Below are 18,513 nucleotides of genomic sequence, written 5' to 3'. Positions count from 1 at the left end.
CAGACTGCAACTGTTCATTATATTACAGATTAAGACTTAATAAATCACCCTCTTACAACATGGAGTGGGCCTGTTAAATAGTCCTAACAGATCACTCCACAGAGGGAGGGCGATTCTAATGATGAGTGCATTAATGCTTTACTGGCTGAATTTTGATGGAGGAATTAATTCAGAAATCATTTTTATTATGTCTATACTGTGACGGTGATAGCGCTGCTTTGACTCGTAGTAAAAGATCCAAGTGCTTTTCCACCACAGGGTGCGTGTGTGTGTGTGAGAGAGAGAAAGACAGAAACAGACGGACTGCTCGGCTGGTGTGTGAGAGCCTGCTTAAGCCAATTGTGTTGGCCACTTACAGTTTATCTACCCACCTGTTCCGATTCAGGTCATCGTGTCTTTGCCTTGTGAAACTCCAATTAGCAGGGTGAGGGATATTGAAGATTACGGATAGGCATTAAGTCCCTAATGTTTATTTAAGGTCAGGGTGAGGATGTGGAATCAGAGGGCAGGGATTAGATGGGCATGAACGTGGAGCTGGCACATCTTTCTGTGTGCAGCGGACATTAAGCAAGTCAAAACAATATGCTGCACTTTTTTGGCTCCTTCCATATAGAAAATATCTTTACATCCTGTTTGCTTTTTTTGCCATTCAGATTCAGTAGATTTACGTTATGAACCATTTTCACTATGTTTGTTTGATCTGTGATGCTGACTGACGGTCATTGTCTCCGTTTCGTCGGCTGGAAAGTGTCGGGTGGAAATCTGTGCCGTCTGACGCTTGCCCTGAGTTTAGCAGGACACCGCATAAACCTGCTGTGCATCGCCTTCCCCGTCTTAATGAGCCGTGTGACCCTGTCTCCACTGTCATGTGATGAGGATGAGACAGCCAGAGCTGTTTTGAAGGACGGCTTTGTCTTGGCTTTAACCACTCCATAATCAAAATCACCAACCTCATGAGTCACAAGGTCAGAGGCCGTGTAGGTGTATGTGGCAGCCGCTCCATGGTTCACAGCTCCGTTCAACAAATGTAATTGTTAGGAGGCTGTTGATGCTTCTAATTGTGTTATTCTGTATGGTGTATAATTTCGTATATTCTTGCAGTCCTGAAAGTTAGCTGGCCTCATCTGTTCTCTCTGCTCCTTCTTGTTATCGACATTTTAAAGATATTCTATTTGAAATATTGTCCTCAAAATATAATAATAATAATAAAAAGCTCAAATAAAGTTGAAAAGAAACCGCATGTTTTAAGAGGATTCGCAGCGGTGCTGTTAGGAAGACATTATGACTGACTACTGTTAGTATTAATATTTATAAGGAAACGGAGATTCATGACAAACGGCCCACATTTTGCGCTGGGGCCTTGTTGTGTAATCTGAATGGTGACTAATCAAATTCATCATACCTCTTACCCCGAAGCTCATTTCCCTGAGAATGATAAAAACGTAATAATTTCAACATCACTGCACAATCGCACTGGCAAGAGTCCCTTATAGCACACACACAACACCGAGGCCGCATGTTGTCAGGGCGGGAGTGCACGGATCACGGATGCAGATGAACCCCTGCAGGAATATGATCGCACAGTGATTTCTTTGAGGAGTCCTCCAGCAGGCTGCGCATGTCAGAAAAAAAAAAGAAAAAAAAAAAGTGCCCCGCTGGCGCCTCCTGACGACAGTAATGAGCTACTGCTCCGTACACAGGGCTGCAGAAAGAGAGGGGCATTCTCACATTTCCCGATTTCTCCCAGCCGAGTCCGCTGTGCCGCTTTCACATTACGGCCGACGGAGAAGCCGACTCGACGACATGCGAGCAGCGTGCTTCAGCCCCGCGTTCGTCCCGAGCAGCCTGCGCACTGCACAAAGGCCACGCACCCTGAAACGAGGTGAGTACGATCGACAAAGCAACGCAACGCGAGTCTCGTCCCGGCGCTTTCGGCTTCTTGTTTGGAGCACGACCGAGAGCCCCGCCGCTCCGGCTCCCAGGCCAGGCTAGTGTACGTTGTCTGGCGCAGACGGAGATGAGGCCAGTTTTTTTTTTTTTTTCCTTTTTTTCGGCCCGACTCTTTCCCCCCCAATAGCTAGGGACATAAAAGCCCCGGCGATGCGGTGGCTCGCCTCGGTTCGCCTCGGCTCGGCTTTTCGTCTCGTGCGCTCGGCAGCGGAGGAGAAGGAAGCGGCGGCCGCCGCCGTTGTTGTCTGAGCTGGCCAGGGCGAAGTTTGTGCTCAGGGTAGAGCCGCGTCCGGCCGCCGAGCTCCGTAATTTTAACATTCCTCCATCGAGTCGGTTCCCGTTGTGCGACCACCGAGCAACTTGGCTTTTGTAACTTTGCAGCGGCTGCGGTGTGTTGTCTTCGCTTCGCGTCAACCACCTGACCGCAGAGTAACCATTTACCTGTTAACAGTCTAATCCCGCAACTAAAAGGCCGAGCGAGTTTGGTGTGCAAATTCAAATTAAAGGTCTGTCTGCCGCCTAATTTAGTGGCACTGCATGACAGACGCGGACAAAAGACTAGCGCCGTAAGAATGCTTGGACATGTCCACATTTGTCCTAATGGCTTTAGGTAAGTTTCGGTTAATTATTAGCTGTGATGACAGGCTCATTGTTTTTGTGCGATGCATCTGATTGACTCCTCTGCAGGGGGCTGATCACTGCAAACGCATACCAGTTTTGTCCTTACCATGAGCTGTGCTTATTGATGCAAACAAACAGAATAAGGTTGCTCATTCCATTTTCCACATTTTTTTTTTTTTTTGTGGAAGCCTACAGTTTGAGATCATGCGTCTACAAAAACACCCATGCGCTCAGCCTTTTATATGTTGCTCATATGTGGCTCATAAAACATCTGTGTCTTCGCTGTTTGCGGTGCAAATGTGTGTCTCCACCTCGAGCTGCATCTGTTAACTACTATAAACACTTTGACTGTGCTCTGTAGAGAAAAGGGGGCAGTCCAGACCTGCCTGAAATCTGTTGCCTTGGGGAGCGCAGGCGTGCACCTATGTGAGTAAGAGATCACTAAAAGAAGAATGACTCACACACTTCGAATGTGTTCGGCAAAGTCATAAGGACTTTCCCTGCGTTTCATTTCGCCTCAGCTGCAGAAAACATTCCTGCAAACTGCAAAGCGCAGTCACTTGTGTCATGAGATTTATTTGACCAATGCTTAAGTTCTCGCTCTCTCTTCTCCTTTTTTTTGCTATTCCCAAGCCATGTGTTGTTTATCACATGTTCCACCCTGCATTTGTAAAAAAAAAAAAAAAAAAAAAAAAAAAAGGGGGCTTATTCCATTTGCAGATTAGATTAAAAAAAATAGAGTGTGGCTGCTGTCATGTGTTTGTCAAATTTGTGGTGAGCTGAATCTTAAGTTGCGCTCTATTTGTCGGTGCCAACTGTTCGTCTGGTTGTTCTAACCCTCCATCTGACTGCTCCCACTGGCTGCCAAGCATGCTGTGATCTAGCGCTTTCAGCTGATGAAGGCTGCCGCAGCCATTTGATCATATATCAGCTCCTCTGAGCTTAGATATACCTGCGAAATGGTGCAACCGGGTCACGGTGCCTACACGCAGGGGTTGATAAAATGTTTTCTGCGGTGATAGTGTATGACAGGCGGCGTCGCCGAGCGGCGTTTGGGCGTTTATCAGAGTGAGACATGATCGCGGACAGTCCGTCATCGTGGCTTTTGGGTTTGCGCCGCAAGAGACGAGTTGTCAGTCAAAGAGGTTTACTGTGTCTTCTCGCCGCACGGAGGAGGGTGGAAGTTTAATTGCCTCGCAGTATAACTAATACCATCACTTTTAAAGTTGCACAAGGTAATTGTAGGAAGCTCCCAGGCCCAGCAACATGCCAGCGCTTGTATTTTTCCATGTCGCTGCCCCTTGCAGCCACGCTCAGTGTGTGGGGGGCAGACCTCTCTTTAAGTGTGGCTGAGGCCAGGCATCTTTCCAAAACTCGAGCACCCCTCCCGCCCCCCCCCACCCCCTCCCCAAATCTTCTCTGCTCGGTATAAGCGCTGCTTTGTGCCACAGTGCTGCTCCCTATGGTTCGTATTCATATACTACTACAACATCGCTGGCCCCACTAGATACTGAAATCTACAACTGGAAGTGCCCCCAGTACGGCCTTGCTGTTTGACAGGCAAACTCAGATGTTTCCTCATTATATCAAGCCTTTTGGATTATTATGCCAGAATGTTAGAGGCAGATTGTAGCGTCTAAAGGAGTTTGTATTGAAGTGTCTTTTTTTTTTTTTTTTTTCTTGTCTGGAATGTGGCTGTGGCATATTTGGCTTAGGCTAAGTCGTAAGGGGTATTGGAGAGCAGGGGTGGAGTAAATACATTTCAAACAGCACAGCACAACCGAGCATTAGCAAATGATCCGATAGCATCTGTAATCCCCGGGAAAACCTGGAGAGTTGTTTTTTTGAGTGGCGCTAGCCTGCATCAGACAGTTGGCAGGCACTGGGGGTGTCCACATGTGTGACTGAGTGGCTGGCTAGGCTAACGGTGCGGCTGAACGCTACAGTATGCAGGCAGATCAGATTACTGAACGATTAGCCATGGCCTCCTATCCCCGGCCCAGGGAAATGATTTTCCACTGTCATAATTCCCTAGACTGAATTACGCAGGCCAGTGACTCAGAAATACTCAATACTACAGGCCTGAGTACTGTGGGGCATAACTGTTGCTCTCTGGAGAGGGGAGATATGTTATGGCATTATTGCACAAAATAGTTTTCTTATTAGAATTTTGGGTTTTAGTTCTGCTGCTTGTTTTGAGAGCGTGGACGGGAGTGTGGCCCAGCAGCAGTTGAGCAAAAGGCAAAGTTCATTGTGGTGTTTACTCTTTGGCTGGAGCTGTGACCTAAAGGGGGCTGCAGGAACAGGGCTACAAAGCTCTAAATTGTGCTGTGAGGCGTGAGTCAAATATGTGAGCACATGTCAGATGAAGGAGTTCAAATGAAGCAAGCCTCTGGCAGAACTTTGCTGAATGGGAAGATGGGCGACGACTGGAAAAAGTGGGAGAGGCATGCTGGTGGAGGTAGGGCCGTGTTGTTTCCAAGGTGCATACCCCCCGAGGCAGGAATCCGATACATTCCAGAGGCTCCTGTATCCAGACGAATAATGGTGACTGGGGTGTAGTGTTTCATCAGGTGACACATGATTGGACCATAAGTGCTGGGAAAGTAAAAGCTATGTCATAGGCTCAGAGGTAGCCAGCTCTGGTTGCCTGAGGGATCAGGAAGTATGCCAAAAGACTGGGACAGGTTATGAGAGATATGGATTTATCCCTAGCAGAAGATAGCCTTGCTTTTATAGCTGCTTGCCCTATCAAACCCAGCGCCCCTCTAACTGTTCGGATACAGACATTTACACAATTTTTTAGGCATTTAGGTGACACTGATCCAAAACAAGACATAATGAATGGGATAGCAAGGAAAAAAAAAGTCAATTATCTTTAGTACTTCATCCTCAACTGGATTGTGATTAAGCCATCAGTGGCAGTTATACTGAACAAGGATTGTAGTGAAATTACTTTCTCATGAATGAGAGCCTGGATTGCTACTCTCGGGACAAGTTATGGAAAGAAGCTGTTTCTTGAGAATGTGCGACACTGCGCTTCATGTGGGAATTTGTAACTGGTTCGAGATCAGCTCCCGTCAGTCGAGGGGTTTCATTTTCTTCTCGACTTATTTCCGGTGTCCCAGAAATTTGTGTTCCTCAGCCCCAAAGCTAAGGGCTATTTATACTGCAGACACAGAAAAGTACCCTGTTTTATTTAGTGGTCAAAAAACAAGCTGTCTGGTGTTAATGGACTTCACCTCAACCCATTCCGGCGGACCCTCGGGGTGCTGCACGTTCATACTCTCGGCAAGGGAGCTCTCGGCACTGGCCTGTTAATGAAGCCATTTTCAGAGATGGAGAGATGCAGTAATGGGAACGCACCACTTCACTGCAGGATATTCTAACCCCCGTCCTCATCGTAAGTGCTATCAGTCATCGGATATGATTAGATTTTTTTTTTCTCCTCTGTCCATTTAGCTATTTGGATGGCTCTTAAAAAAAATAAAAAAACCCTCAAGTTGCATATGTATGTCTGTGTGTTGCATTGAGGTTGCATTAATATTGATCTTGCTGTGTTAGGATTTTTTTAAATTTATTTTTTTTTGTTTTTTACTGAAACAGCAGCAAGCCTATCCTGCCAGAGTAACTGTTTCTGTCGACCTGTTTACATCGTGGACATTTGCCTTACGTCACCAGAGGTATGGTTTGGTGCTCCAAAGCTCAGTGAATGAGCACAGAAGTGGGGGTCGCTATGTTTGTCCAGTTGTGTGGTGGCCTTGGCTGCACTACAGATACCACACACAGGCTCTCACTCTCTGTAGGAGTGATGCGTGTACACTATCACCCATGCAGGGTTGTTGCAAATTGTGTAAAACGGAGAAACACACCACACTAGTATTTATAACGCAAAATTAAATTGCAAACGTTCTGCACAGACATGCACAGAAATACCGTAATTGTATTTTCTCTAGTTTAAAGGGTACTGAGCATGCAATTCTCACTTTTGGAGTTTTTTTCTACATTTTGCAGCATGTCTGTCAGCTCTGCTGGCCATTTTAAATCTTAGCCATTTGTGACGTAGATTGTTTGTTCTGAACACAAGACCCGCAATCCCATTCCCGGAGTAGGAAACACGGCTTTAGACCACCCCCTCCTTCCCCTGTACACAAGCGAAGTCACATTTTGTGTCAGCAAGCATCGGATACACCACAACAATGAAATGGTCCTGAGATGTAAGCTGCTCCGTGCATCTTTACACCAACTCCTCCGCGTTACTCGTACCACTTTAACATCGAAAATAGCGGGTTGACACAGGATTTTCAGACCCAGGTCGACCCACCTCGTGTGCTTTCATATTTCCAGAAGTCATCGTCATCATTACACATTTAAGTGCACTGGAACACTGCAAAATAAAACAATGGACAGCATGGTGCGTCCCATGCTGCTCCTGTTCATCTGGTCAGTTTTTCTTTTTACGCTTTCAGTTTGTTGATGACCTGAAGAATGGACTAGTCAAACCCCCGCTCTTTCAAAAGGCTGCTGATATTCAAGTAAATCACTGCACAGTGCTCGAAATCTCCCGCCGAATCTCCTCTTTTCCTTGGATGCACACAGCCTCAGTCTTGCCAGTGCGCTGCCATGACTGATTAAAAAAATGTGTGCCATGTTGCTATACAAGCTGTATATAAACACAGTCGCACATGCATTCCCCGATTGGTGCCATTTGTAGGGCTAATGCGCTTCCATTAACGATCGTGTAACAACACATTTGATTAGTTTGGTTGAAAGAAATGGACAAAAATCTCTGCCCTTAAGAGATCAGTCTCTTATAGGAGTAAACCAAATCTTTGCTCTGTTTTTTGCTCGCAGCTCAAAAACAGAGCAGGTACATCAACGCCTAGGTGTAAATTAGTGGGTTGATGCGGGATGCCCGTCCACACTGAAGCCGAGCCGGTAAAATTCCAGATTGATTACCGGGTCATTTGACCTGGGTCGAAATGCCCGGGCCACCCGGGTTTTTTCGTGCAGTGTGGGAGGCGCTTTGGTGTACATTTTGTGGAAAATGTGCTAATAGTGACTGTTAACTGTACCACAGACATGTAGCGAAGCCATCAACAAATTGTACTAAAGTAAATATCCCATCGATTTCATCCTCGAGTCAGCCATAGCTATCTGGCGTGCTAGCAAACATCAGCTTAATGTAGCATCCACCAAACATTCAGAAACGCCTTGTTCAAACCGTCTTCTTCAGGGCTCAGCCATACTGGAGGGTCAGTTTAACAGGAACTCACGAGAATACAGTTATTGAGAATTTCTAACCAAAGCATGTAATTGAGATTCAGGTCAAGAAAGAGACAAATCAACTTGCGGAAATGGCCATCCATTAAAAAACTTGTCCAGATACAACATGGAAATCATTTGTTAAACAAGAGTGTGATCTATTTGAACTACATAAGTTTTGAGTTTACAAGTTTTAATTTTGGCTTGGAAAGTTCCCAAAACTCAAGATGGCAACTCCGTGCATCAGCAGAGCTGTTAATGTGTGTCCCATTAAGTCTGTCATACATGCAGCACCATCATCTTCTATTTGTGGACATGTTGCTACAATGTTACTATGCTCAAACTGCAACTAAGGGATTGTTATCAGCTGGTAATGCTAAAAGTGGCTGACAAACATCCTCTTGGTTTTCTGACTTGTTCAACTGTTTCCATGTGCTTTAAGTGGTGTTTATTTGTTCCATCTTTATGTTAATTTTCATAGACACTTGGGGTGCTTTTGTGCATTCTACCAAGACATGTTTCTAATGTCCCAATCAAGTTTTTTTTGCTCCTGATCATTTAATATTGATAATAGGCTAATCCAAGTCCTGATCTAGGTGATTACTTTTTATTCTATATTCATTTTTTTGTGTGCATATGTTGTAAACAAACAAAATTCCCTCCGCTGGTGACTTATATAGACTTTTCTTATCTTGTATTCTCCTTGTGCACTGTGCAACTGTATTAAGTACAATAAGCTTCAAAACCAATCCAATATAAGCCTATATGTATGACAGTTCAAAAGCTCTGCAATGCGTTAAGAAAGAAGCTATTCTGTAAAGATTTCTTTTTATTGTACAACAGCAGAGTCTTCTTTGTTGTGAGAAAACAACCGATTTTTTTTTTATATATATATTTGTTCTTATCACAAAAGACAAAACAAAAACACTGGATGGTTTTAACAAAATGAATAACTAGTGTCCTGGAAATAGTCCTGCGGTGTATAGCCCAACTTAAACATCCACGCTGTGACAACATACACTAGTTCACAGTTCTGCTTAGACCAGCATTATATAACTATACAATAGAAATCTCTGCTCAGTTGTGTAAAGTACTTCCAGGCAGCAGACATGTTTAGTCACGTTCTCTAATGTTTGGTTTTGGTTTATACAAATACAAAAGATCAGGCATGGCTGCGTGCTCAATCCCATGCGATCATTTAAAAATGCCACAACTGGCCCCCGATACCGATCTGAACATCCTATTAGAATCACATTTCAGTATTCAGCGGTCCATCAAACTACAGCTTTTTTTTAAAATGACCGCCAACTTGACACTCTAAAGTAGTTCAGGCAAAAATGGAACATTGTGACCTTCACAGACATAGCAGCCATTGCAGAGTTTGCCTACATTAGTTTTACTTGCTTTTAACTAAGAGTATCACCGTTATTTTGTACCTGTGGCAGTCTTTCCTCGTATTGTTTGACTGCTCCCAAACAAGATCACGGCCTTGACCCGATACTGTCAGGAAACCCATGTTCTATGTTTACCGACCAGAGTTTCTGTTTACAGTACTCTCTTGATGAGCAGCGTTCCTGTAAAGAAAACGAGGAGCGACTGCCTACGCGAGGTCACGCAGAGGTTTCACTTTTCCTCTGTTAGCCAGCGATGACAGAGGCTGTTGTTAGCTAGGACGACGGTACAGCATGAAACTGGGCTTCATCTGCTACACGCTCTCTCTGCTCATTGTCCTGATCCTAGTAGGACAGTGCGTCCCACCAGGACAGCAGGACTGAGTAAACGTTAGCAGGGCATCTGGTGCCCAGCGCCCCTGTTCCCTTCTCTTTCCCCCCGAGCAGACCACCACACCGCACCAGGTCATCTGGTGTCCAGTCGGCTCCCATCTGTGACTGCGTTTGACTTCACTGCAAACAAAGCGTGTGGCATGCAGTCATCTGTTGATGCATCTAAACAGCTCAGCCTGACTATTTACCCCAATCTTTGGGTGGAAACTATCTTCGCATTGCCAGGGTTATGGGTCATCTCCATTACAGTTCAGTAACGAAGTGGCCACAGCTGATGGCATGCCTCTTCTCCATTTTGAATTGCTGAGGTGGAAAGAATTGTAATGATGCCGACCCAAGGTTTAGCTTCTGGCAGCTCCAAGTGTACGCCTCCACTGATCCGAGGCGGAGCCGTGCCTGCCCAGCCTGCTGTCTCTCATCCATCGTGGGTGGTACAGAGGTGTGTGTGTGTCTGTGTGTGTGTCCCTTTCTGTGCAGGACAGGTGTTGGCAACCCTCGCGTCAGTCCTGAAACAGCTGGGGCACCTAGACAGAAGGGTGGCTGGAGGCTGCGAGTGACAGCAGGATGAATGAGCTTTGTTTTGCCGGGTTCTGGCCGGTTTTATTCAGAGGCTGCAGCTCTTCGAGTGGGGTCAGTTGTGGCGGTCAGGTGGTGTAACGGCTGGCTGCTCTCAGCACAACGGGGCTACAGCGGCAAGCATTTGCTCCTCGCAGAGAGTCTCGGAGGCTGTTTGGGTAAAGAAGCTCAACTAAAGGAACTTTAGTGGGGTGTGCGAGCCTCCAAACACAAACAGCACCCTACCCCCTCTGCGAAGTGTTAAGTGGCCGGATATGTTTGTTGAATAGGACACAGGTGTCTGGGCCGGGCTGTGTGTGGCTGGCCACTGGTCTGCGTTTGTTTTCTCTTGGTAATGGCCCCCCAACTCTCCGCTGCAGCTTGACCAGAGCTCGTTGGCTCTCAATGGGCCGGGGTGGGGCCCCCTTCATTTAATTCACTGTGGGACTGAGCGGTGGGATGAACTCGGTCAAAGAATTTTGATAATGAATTTCACGACATCCGTGTCGTGGCTCGACAGAGAGCAGCCCTGGCGCTTTGTAGATTCCTCTTTCTTCATTCCTTTATCCTCGTGCTGCCTCTGATCTGCCCCAGCAAGGAAAGCATTTGAAGTTGTCAAGGCTCCGGCTATACTGTTGAGTCCTCAAAGTGCTTATGTGACAGGTAGAGAAGAGCTGGAGGGGAGTAATGTACCTCCGCCAGAGACGACAACCTCCCCAGTCTCCATCTTCCACGCTTGACTCCCGCGCACAGCCTCCATCTCTGTGCTGACGTCACTCCTCTGAGCTCCCCTTTGTGGAGAAATAGCCCAAAGGTGCGCTTCGGGCTTTAAGGAAAGTGCACACACATCACCACCACTCCGCACTTGCTGCGCCTCCCCTGGGAGCGCAATAGGGTGAGGTAATGTGTTGTTAACCCCTCGACAACCTCCATGTTTGGATGCCGTACCGTCAGCGGTGGCTGCAATCGCCGCCCTGATCTGATTGTTTGAGTAACCCTGCGGCCCCTCCAGATGGTCATGTCTCGGAGCCGGTTTATGATAACCATGCAGTTAATATCTGGCCTACATAACACTCTCCCAACTCCTTGCCCACCCCTTCTGCTCCCCTCAAACTCTGCTCTCATTTCTCCCCGCCACCCTCTGTGCTATTGTCTCTGACGCCTTCTCCTGAGTGCCCTGTTTTATTTCTTTATTTCACTCATCTTTTTAAATTCCAGAATCCATTTCTTTTGCCCCCAGGCGCACTGGGAGATGGCTAGAGACAGTATAGCAAATTAAATTTGGTCTCCCTTTTTATTTTTTTTCATTTTTTTTCCGCTCCCCTTGGACACGAGCGCGGCGGAACAGCAGAAGGAGAATGGGAGCAAAGAAAGCTGCGGGAAAAAGCCTATTTCCCATGCATTACTGTCTCTTTCCTCGGGGTCTACCGTAGAGTAACACCAACACCTCTATTGCTTTTTTTTTTTTCCTCCCTTACTCTTTAATATTCTTTTTCTTGCTCGATCTCATTGCCGCTGTTCTCTCACACACTGATGCCTAACCTGAAGGTCTCTCTGCTCTTGCCGCCACCGCTAACACAATCTGACCCAGTTTATTAGTTTGGGTCTAGTGAATCATTAATCGAGGTTATCTAACTGTTCCTGTAATGATTCCACTGTGACTTGTGTGTCAGTGCCTGTCTGTGTTCGTAGCCAATCAAGCCGTATCTTCATGCTTCTTGCTTTACACATTTGTACTCTATGATAGCCATCCTGGAAAAAAAAAAAACCCTAAAAAAAGCATTCTACCTCAAGCTAGACTGTATGTTTAATAGGTGCGCTGTGCACTGTAATATGTCATTGTGTCAGAGCACAATACGAGGACTAAGTGCACTGAATGCAAATTAATCTTGTGGGATGGCAGCAGCTGAATAGAGTGCGGTTTTGGGGAAAGGGAGGGACAGAAGGAGGGCTAATAGTGGCGACAGAGAAGAGAGGGAGAGAAAAGAGCATGTGAGGAGGAGGAAGGGGGGGGGGTGTGGGATGTAGTCATCGCCAGGCCCATTCATCATGCAATGCCTGCTGGGATGCGCTGGGGTCAGTCCCGCACAACACAATTACAGCCTGTTCTGGTGTGTTGTGCTGGGCTCCACTGTGTTCCGACTATGTTCTGTTGTCTTTTGTTAGATTTCCTCTGTTTTCCAGCTCTCTTGTTTCCCCCTCTGCGCTTTTTGTTCCGTGCCCCGTTTGCCTCTCTTCACTGGCAGATCTCACATCTCTTTCTTCTCCTATTGCATATTTTTCAACTCGCTGTCTCAAGCTATCACTTAAGTGCTTGTTTGGAGCTATGTCTCAATTAGCTGCACATTTGTTGTGTATTTGTTTTGTCTTTTGAGTCTCAAACTTTCTACTTTGCTTAGCAGTTGATGGCCGTGTTTTTTTTTTTTGTTTTTTTTTCTTTTTTTGCTGCTGCCCGCTGGGCTTGTACCCTCCATTGCACGGCATCCCTTCATCCACATCTGAAACTCGGCAACAAGCCTGATTCATGTGATTGGCAGGCGTGGTTAGCACAGGGGTGTGAGATGCTAGTAAGCATGATGTTTACCCTGCCTTCCTGACAGTCCTCTATGAGCCTACAGATGTTTCCAGAAAGCTGCAAATATCTGCCGTGCGCTCTAATGTCGGTTGACAGCATATCCGATCATAGGGAGATCTCTGTCTTCCCACCCGTGTCTGTTCTTCGTGCGGTGAAAAAAAAAAAGAGAGTTTTTCCCACCGGGAACCTTTAGGTGGTCTGAAGGTCTAAATGAAAATATTGTTCAAGGATCCAGCAACAACAACTTTTGAAGGCTGAGCCAGATATTTCTGTTAACCGTGCGCATGGCAGGACTTATTGCTGAAGAGACGGCGCACATTCACCTGATTTGACTCTCGAGCGCTCTGCCACACATGATCAGTTGGAAGCATTTGATGCTTTAAGGAACAAATGTGTTAATTCCACTTTTTTTCCTTATAGATGTAGCATATATTTTAATTAGCAACATCTGTAGCGCTACATTGAAATTATAAATCTGGATTTTCATTTTTTTATTTACCATAAAAAAATATTTATTTATATTTCTGTATAATGCCATTAAAACGTAGGTGATTCTTTTATTTCAGTCAGTTTTCAATTAAAGATAAATCTTGAGTCAATAAATAAGTAAATAAATATATTTTGGCTTTTAGTGCATTGACTCCACTGACCTGAAAATAATGCGGGAGTCAACATGTAATTTGTTTACTTCAAAATCTATTTTTGTCCACTTAATAGGAACTGTATTTCATGTAAACTTGTATACAAATTCTAAAATGAAAGTGTATTTACTTAATTTTTTTTTCTGAACGTCTGGGTTCAGTAGAAACTGTGGGTTGTGCGTAAGTGTAGTGGGGGGGGGGACTCCAGTGTGGTTATTAATGTCATTTCTCCAGCAGGTTAAAACAGCCTCTGGTCCAAAACATCGGTGCTGGTCTTCGCCCACACCAGGGCTGGGGTCAACTTGAATTTGTCCGTGATGAAATTCCAAAACATACTTGACAGATGTCTCGCAAAGCAAAATGTCAGGCCCTTTGGGACCATTTTGGTCAAGAAACATTAGAATAATTCCTGTAAGTGTAGGAGGAATTACCCTGCCTCAACAGGAAATGAAAATGACTGTTGTCTGGTTTTAAAGGTCTTCTTTCATTCTTACTTGGAGGCTAGGTACTTTCCCTGAACATGTGTCTTGAGTGACATAATTGACTCTTTGTTGGCCGTCTGATTGGTCAGCTGACCAACAACAAGAGGAACCTTAGCCCTAATGGTTACAATGTTGATAATATGTTATCTGTGTAAATATTGATGACATAAGTTTAGTCAAGCTGAGTGTTGTCACTTCTTATAGTGGTATGAATGCAAACCGCAAACAAAATATCCTGGAGTCCCCAGAAATGCTTGGTCCACTAGCGACTTTTAAATCCATGCTGGGCTCTAACACTTCTGCCCTGCATTGTCTTCACATTTGTTTTTCTTTCCGCCCCAAAAATGTTACGTCTACCGTCGTGTGTGACAAAGCAATATAGAAAACATTCAGTTTAAGGAAACTGGAGCAGGGGGGCTGTTTGGTGAAAGAAGCGACATTAAATTGTTTTGCGCTTTAGAAAATCGACTGTATATAATAGACTCCTGTGATGTAACCAAAATGGCATCAGCAGTTATTAATAGATCAGACTGAGGTGTGTGTCATTGGTAAATGAGTTCTAGTATGTTGCAGTTGTTTAGTGGTACTCTGATGATGGGGCTGCTACGCTTTGCTTTCCATTTTACACTTTTGTGTTTAAGTATGTGTATTTATAATGATGAACCTGCTGTGAAATGAGATAATCTTCTAGAAATGTCTTCTTGGCATAAAAAAGAGCTGTTTATTAAACGGCGCATGGACCGTAAGGAATAGGTGTTTCTTAGTTTTGCTTCAGAGTGTTGTGCTCTCTGCATAGCTTAATGGTCCGGGAGTTTATAAAAGAATCCTTGTAACAGAAGAAAATAAGAATCCGCCCAAAGTCGCCAGAAGTTCACTTGCTCACTATGCAACCATGCTTTGGGTGGTGGTTTGGCTGACGCAAACTAATAGGAAGCTCCAAGACTGACTGAAAGAATGACAAATTATTGCCAGAAAATGCAACAGTTTAAAGTATGGAGCGTCTGGAAGCAATTTGAAACAATGGATTGTCCTCAGATGGCTCTATATCAAGCTGTCTAAACCTTCTGTTTCCTGGCTTCCTTGAATTTAGGCCTCCTGAGGCAACTCCCGATCATGGATGATTTAGAAAGATTGAATTGGCATTCTTTAATTTCATATTCAAAAGTCATCACGGCTCCGGGTTCATATTGAAATAGTTCTGGTAGATTATCAGACAGGCATGTTTGTGGATTTTTATAAGCGTCTACGCAGAAACTGAGGAAGTGTTTTTAAGGTTTTCCTTCCAGTCATTTCAACTGTGGATGTTCTTTGGGGTAAAGATACCAGGACCTTTAACAGAATTACCCATGTACACACCACTAGCGTTGACACGAAACGTCCACTGATGAGGAAGTTATTGACGGAAGTTGTAACAATTGCTAGACATCCTGGTACTGCTCAGCTCGAACCTTAAAAAGCCGCATTTAATGTGAAGTTGCCTTTTGGCTCAGTTTATAACCTCTACTACCAACAGTAAAGCTGGCCATAGTGTATTATCTGGGACAAACGGCATCCCATGGCGACGGGGTTGCTAAGTACACCTGCTCGTGTACATCCCCAACCTGCAGACGCAGCAGCGTGTCTGTCGTCAAGATGTCTTTTGTGAGGCCTAATGAAGCCTGGGAGATGTGACGACATGCCTCGTGTTTCACTCTCCGCCTAATTGTGTTGACGTGAAGGCCGATATTAGTGTTGTTGTGGTTAATCTTCCCGGTGAGAGGAAGCGGCGGAGTCGTCAAGGGATATGACACAGCTAATTAGAGCCGCGCACGCTTCCATGTGTGAGGGGAGATTTTGGGGAAGCGAAGTGAGACGTGGTGCAAAAAATAAAATGGCTTTTTTTTTTTCCTCTCTTCCTTTCAAAGTTTTTATTGATTAAATGGGCACTGAGAGCCACTCTAAAATCACATCTTGAATGTGTGGGATACTAGTTCAGTGCTATCCTGCTCAATGGGATCATCCGCTTCCTGACAAGTGGAACAATGGGGAAACCTCACCATTCATTACGGCCTGACATTTTACGCTCTCAACAAATTTTGAACAGCCTGAAATTAAAGTGATTTTGAATATGCACACACACCATATGCTGTAGCGGTACAGCGGTTCAGTGTTTGTCTTCATAGCCCCCTCCCCAATCCCCCCCAAAGGAAAGCTCTTAGTAGGATTGACTGATCACATTGACTAGCCTTCAGTTAGACAAAAGACGAGGCTTCAACCCTTGCCGCTGGAAAATCTAAAGTAATGAATAAGTGATAAAGGTTTTAGAGACAACACCATTAAGGGAGCCGCTGCAATTTGCAGCAGGTACTTGGAAGTCTGAAGGAATACAAGCGAAATGCTTCGGATTTCGTTTTCATTTTCTCATCTGTACTCGTCCTTCTGTCTCCTGCTGGCGACCAGTGACAGTAATGTTAACCTCATCTCTGCGGCAGTGACCTGAAAGTCATCCCTTGTGAGACGTGGTCAACTGCTCCGCTGCTCTGGGTCTTGAACCCCGCTGGAGTTTGTAATGCATTGTGAGTCCATCGCTTGAGGGTGGGCAGATCAAATAATATATTAATATTGTGTTGTGAGCTGTCACGCCCCTCTAGGGTTGAGAAGTACTATGCCAGCACAATTTTCTGCAGAGTCACACTCTGATGGGCCTCTTCTTTTTTTCCTTTTTTTTTTCCAAAGCCAGCCTCAGGCCTCCTTTGATTTTTGTTTTGAATGCTAACCTATTGCCAATGACATCCACACCACTCTCTCCCCCCCGATATTGACCGCCATTAACACACACACTGCCTGTATTTATCAGGCTGAGAGTGGCACCGTTTGCCACATTCCCCATCTGCTTGTGTTCATCTCCGTTAGTGCGGGGAGATCAGTCCTGTCACCTGAGGGATAAACTGTATGGTGGAAACTTGTATCCTCTGAGGCATGCAGGGTGGATGCAGACCCTCCCGTTGATTCAGCTGTTGTGCCCTGCGCAGACAGGGAGGGCAGAGCGCGTCTCCGTCTCTGTTATTGGAAGCGTTATAGGGCTGGCCGAGACATTTACTGTTTGCAAGGAGGCTTTCACGCCTCTTTAAATCTAAATTTAGGCTCACTTTGGTCATTAATTAATTTGCGTTAGAATATCCTTTTTTTTTTCTTTTCAATCTGCACTATATTTTGCTGTTTTTATTTCCCATCAGAAAACAAACAAAAAACTACAGGCTTCTCCTAAATGGTCCCATCTTGTATTTTTTTTCTTTTCTTTTTTCTTTTTTTTTTTTTTTAAGACAGTGGTTAGCGGTTGTGGTTTTGACGGCTGGGGCGCCTGGTCTGAGGTCGGCCAGCTTGTATTACTCACAACAGTGTGCCGGTTGTTTTTCCTTTCCACGTCAGGCTTTAGATTTGTTTACATTTTGACCTGACAATACTGACTCATACTGTGGCGGCATGCTCGGTCAATAATGAATTTCAAGGAGTCGCACCAACACTTATACACCGATCGGGCATAACATTATGACCACCTACCCAATATATGTGTAGTGGTGTAGGGTCTCCCTTGTGCTTCCAAAACAGTTGTGACTCATCAGAGAATGGACATGGTCCAGACACCACAGGGTGTCTTGTGGTGTCTGGCAACATAATGTTGTTAGTGGGGGCCTATGGGTTGAGGGGAGGTTCCTCTGTGGATGAGGTTTGTTCCAGTGCATCCCACAGATGCTTGATCATTTTGGGATGTAGTGAATTTGGAGGACCTTGTGCTGTTTCTGATGTTTTTTTTTTTTGAGTTGTCCCTTTTATATCAAAAAAACACCAAGTCTGACCTCCCATTGTGAGAGCTGCGTGCCTGTTTTTTCCTCCCTCTCATACATCATTGCGTTGACGACGTCATCATTACACATTGTGCACCGAATCTCCTCTTCTCCACAGATGCAGAGCAGCTCGTGGACCTCACGGTCTTGCCAATGCGTTGCCATGATTGATAAAAAGTGTGGCATATCGCTATACAACCTACAAAGCCGTGCATGCGCATTTCACATCAAGATTCTTTAGTGTGGTTTTCCACATGAACATGACGTAGGGCTAATTCACCGATTGGATTAAAATGGACAAAACTCTCTGCCCTTCAGAGATCAGTCTTTTATGGGAGTAGATCAAACCTTTGCTCTTTTTTTTTTGAGCTGCTCACAGACCTGGAGCTTCTACAATGACACAGTCTGGCATCGTACATCAGGTCGACACGGCATTCCTGTTCACACTGAAGCCGAGTCGATAAAGTCCCAGGTCGATTGTCAGGTCATTCGACCCGCGTCGGCCCAGGTTTTTCGTTCGATACGAAAGGGGCTTGTGTCAGGCTGCATCCTGCTGGGGTATAACTCTTTTCTTTATAACTTTTTTCTCTTATACTAATTAACCCGTGTAAATTCACTGATCTTTTATGAACTTTTGAAGTAAATATTTCTGTGGTGTCTGTTAGTTTCTGACCTTAGTGCAGAGTTTGAGCCAAACTGTTTCCTCTCCTGCCCTTGCGATACAGAAAAAGCCTGCACGCTGCGTTTCTGGTTTTTAAGCTTTTCCCCTGTCTCAGAGGTCACTTAGTTTCATCAAACAGCACGGCACTAAAGGCC

General features: G+C 45.2%; 1 protein-coding gene across 1 annotated transcript in view; it reads left to right on the top strand.

Moving 5' to 3' along the window:
* Positions 1-1,194: 1,194 nt before the first annotated feature.
* Positions 1,195-18,513, top strand: part of ndst1a (N-deacetylase/N-sulfotransferase (heparan glucosaminyl) 1a) — a 46,541-nt gene continuing 29,222 nt past the window's right edge. The window contains exon 1 of the mRNA XM_047584801.1: positions 1,195-1,882. The gene's annotated coding sequence lies outside the window, so the exon portion shown is untranslated. The remainder of the gene's footprint in view (positions 1,883-18,513) is intronic.

Source organism: Mugil cephalus, chromosome 5, assembly GCF_022458985.1.
Source record: "Mugil cephalus isolate CIBA_MC_2020 chromosome 5, CIBA_Mcephalus_1.1, whole genome shotgun sequence".
Classification (NCBI taxonomy): Eukaryota; Metazoa; Chordata; class Actinopteri; order Mugiliformes; family Mugilidae; genus Mugil; species Mugil cephalus.
Note: the sequence above shows the minus strand (reverse complement) of the source record. Positions and strands in the feature narration are given on the sequence as shown.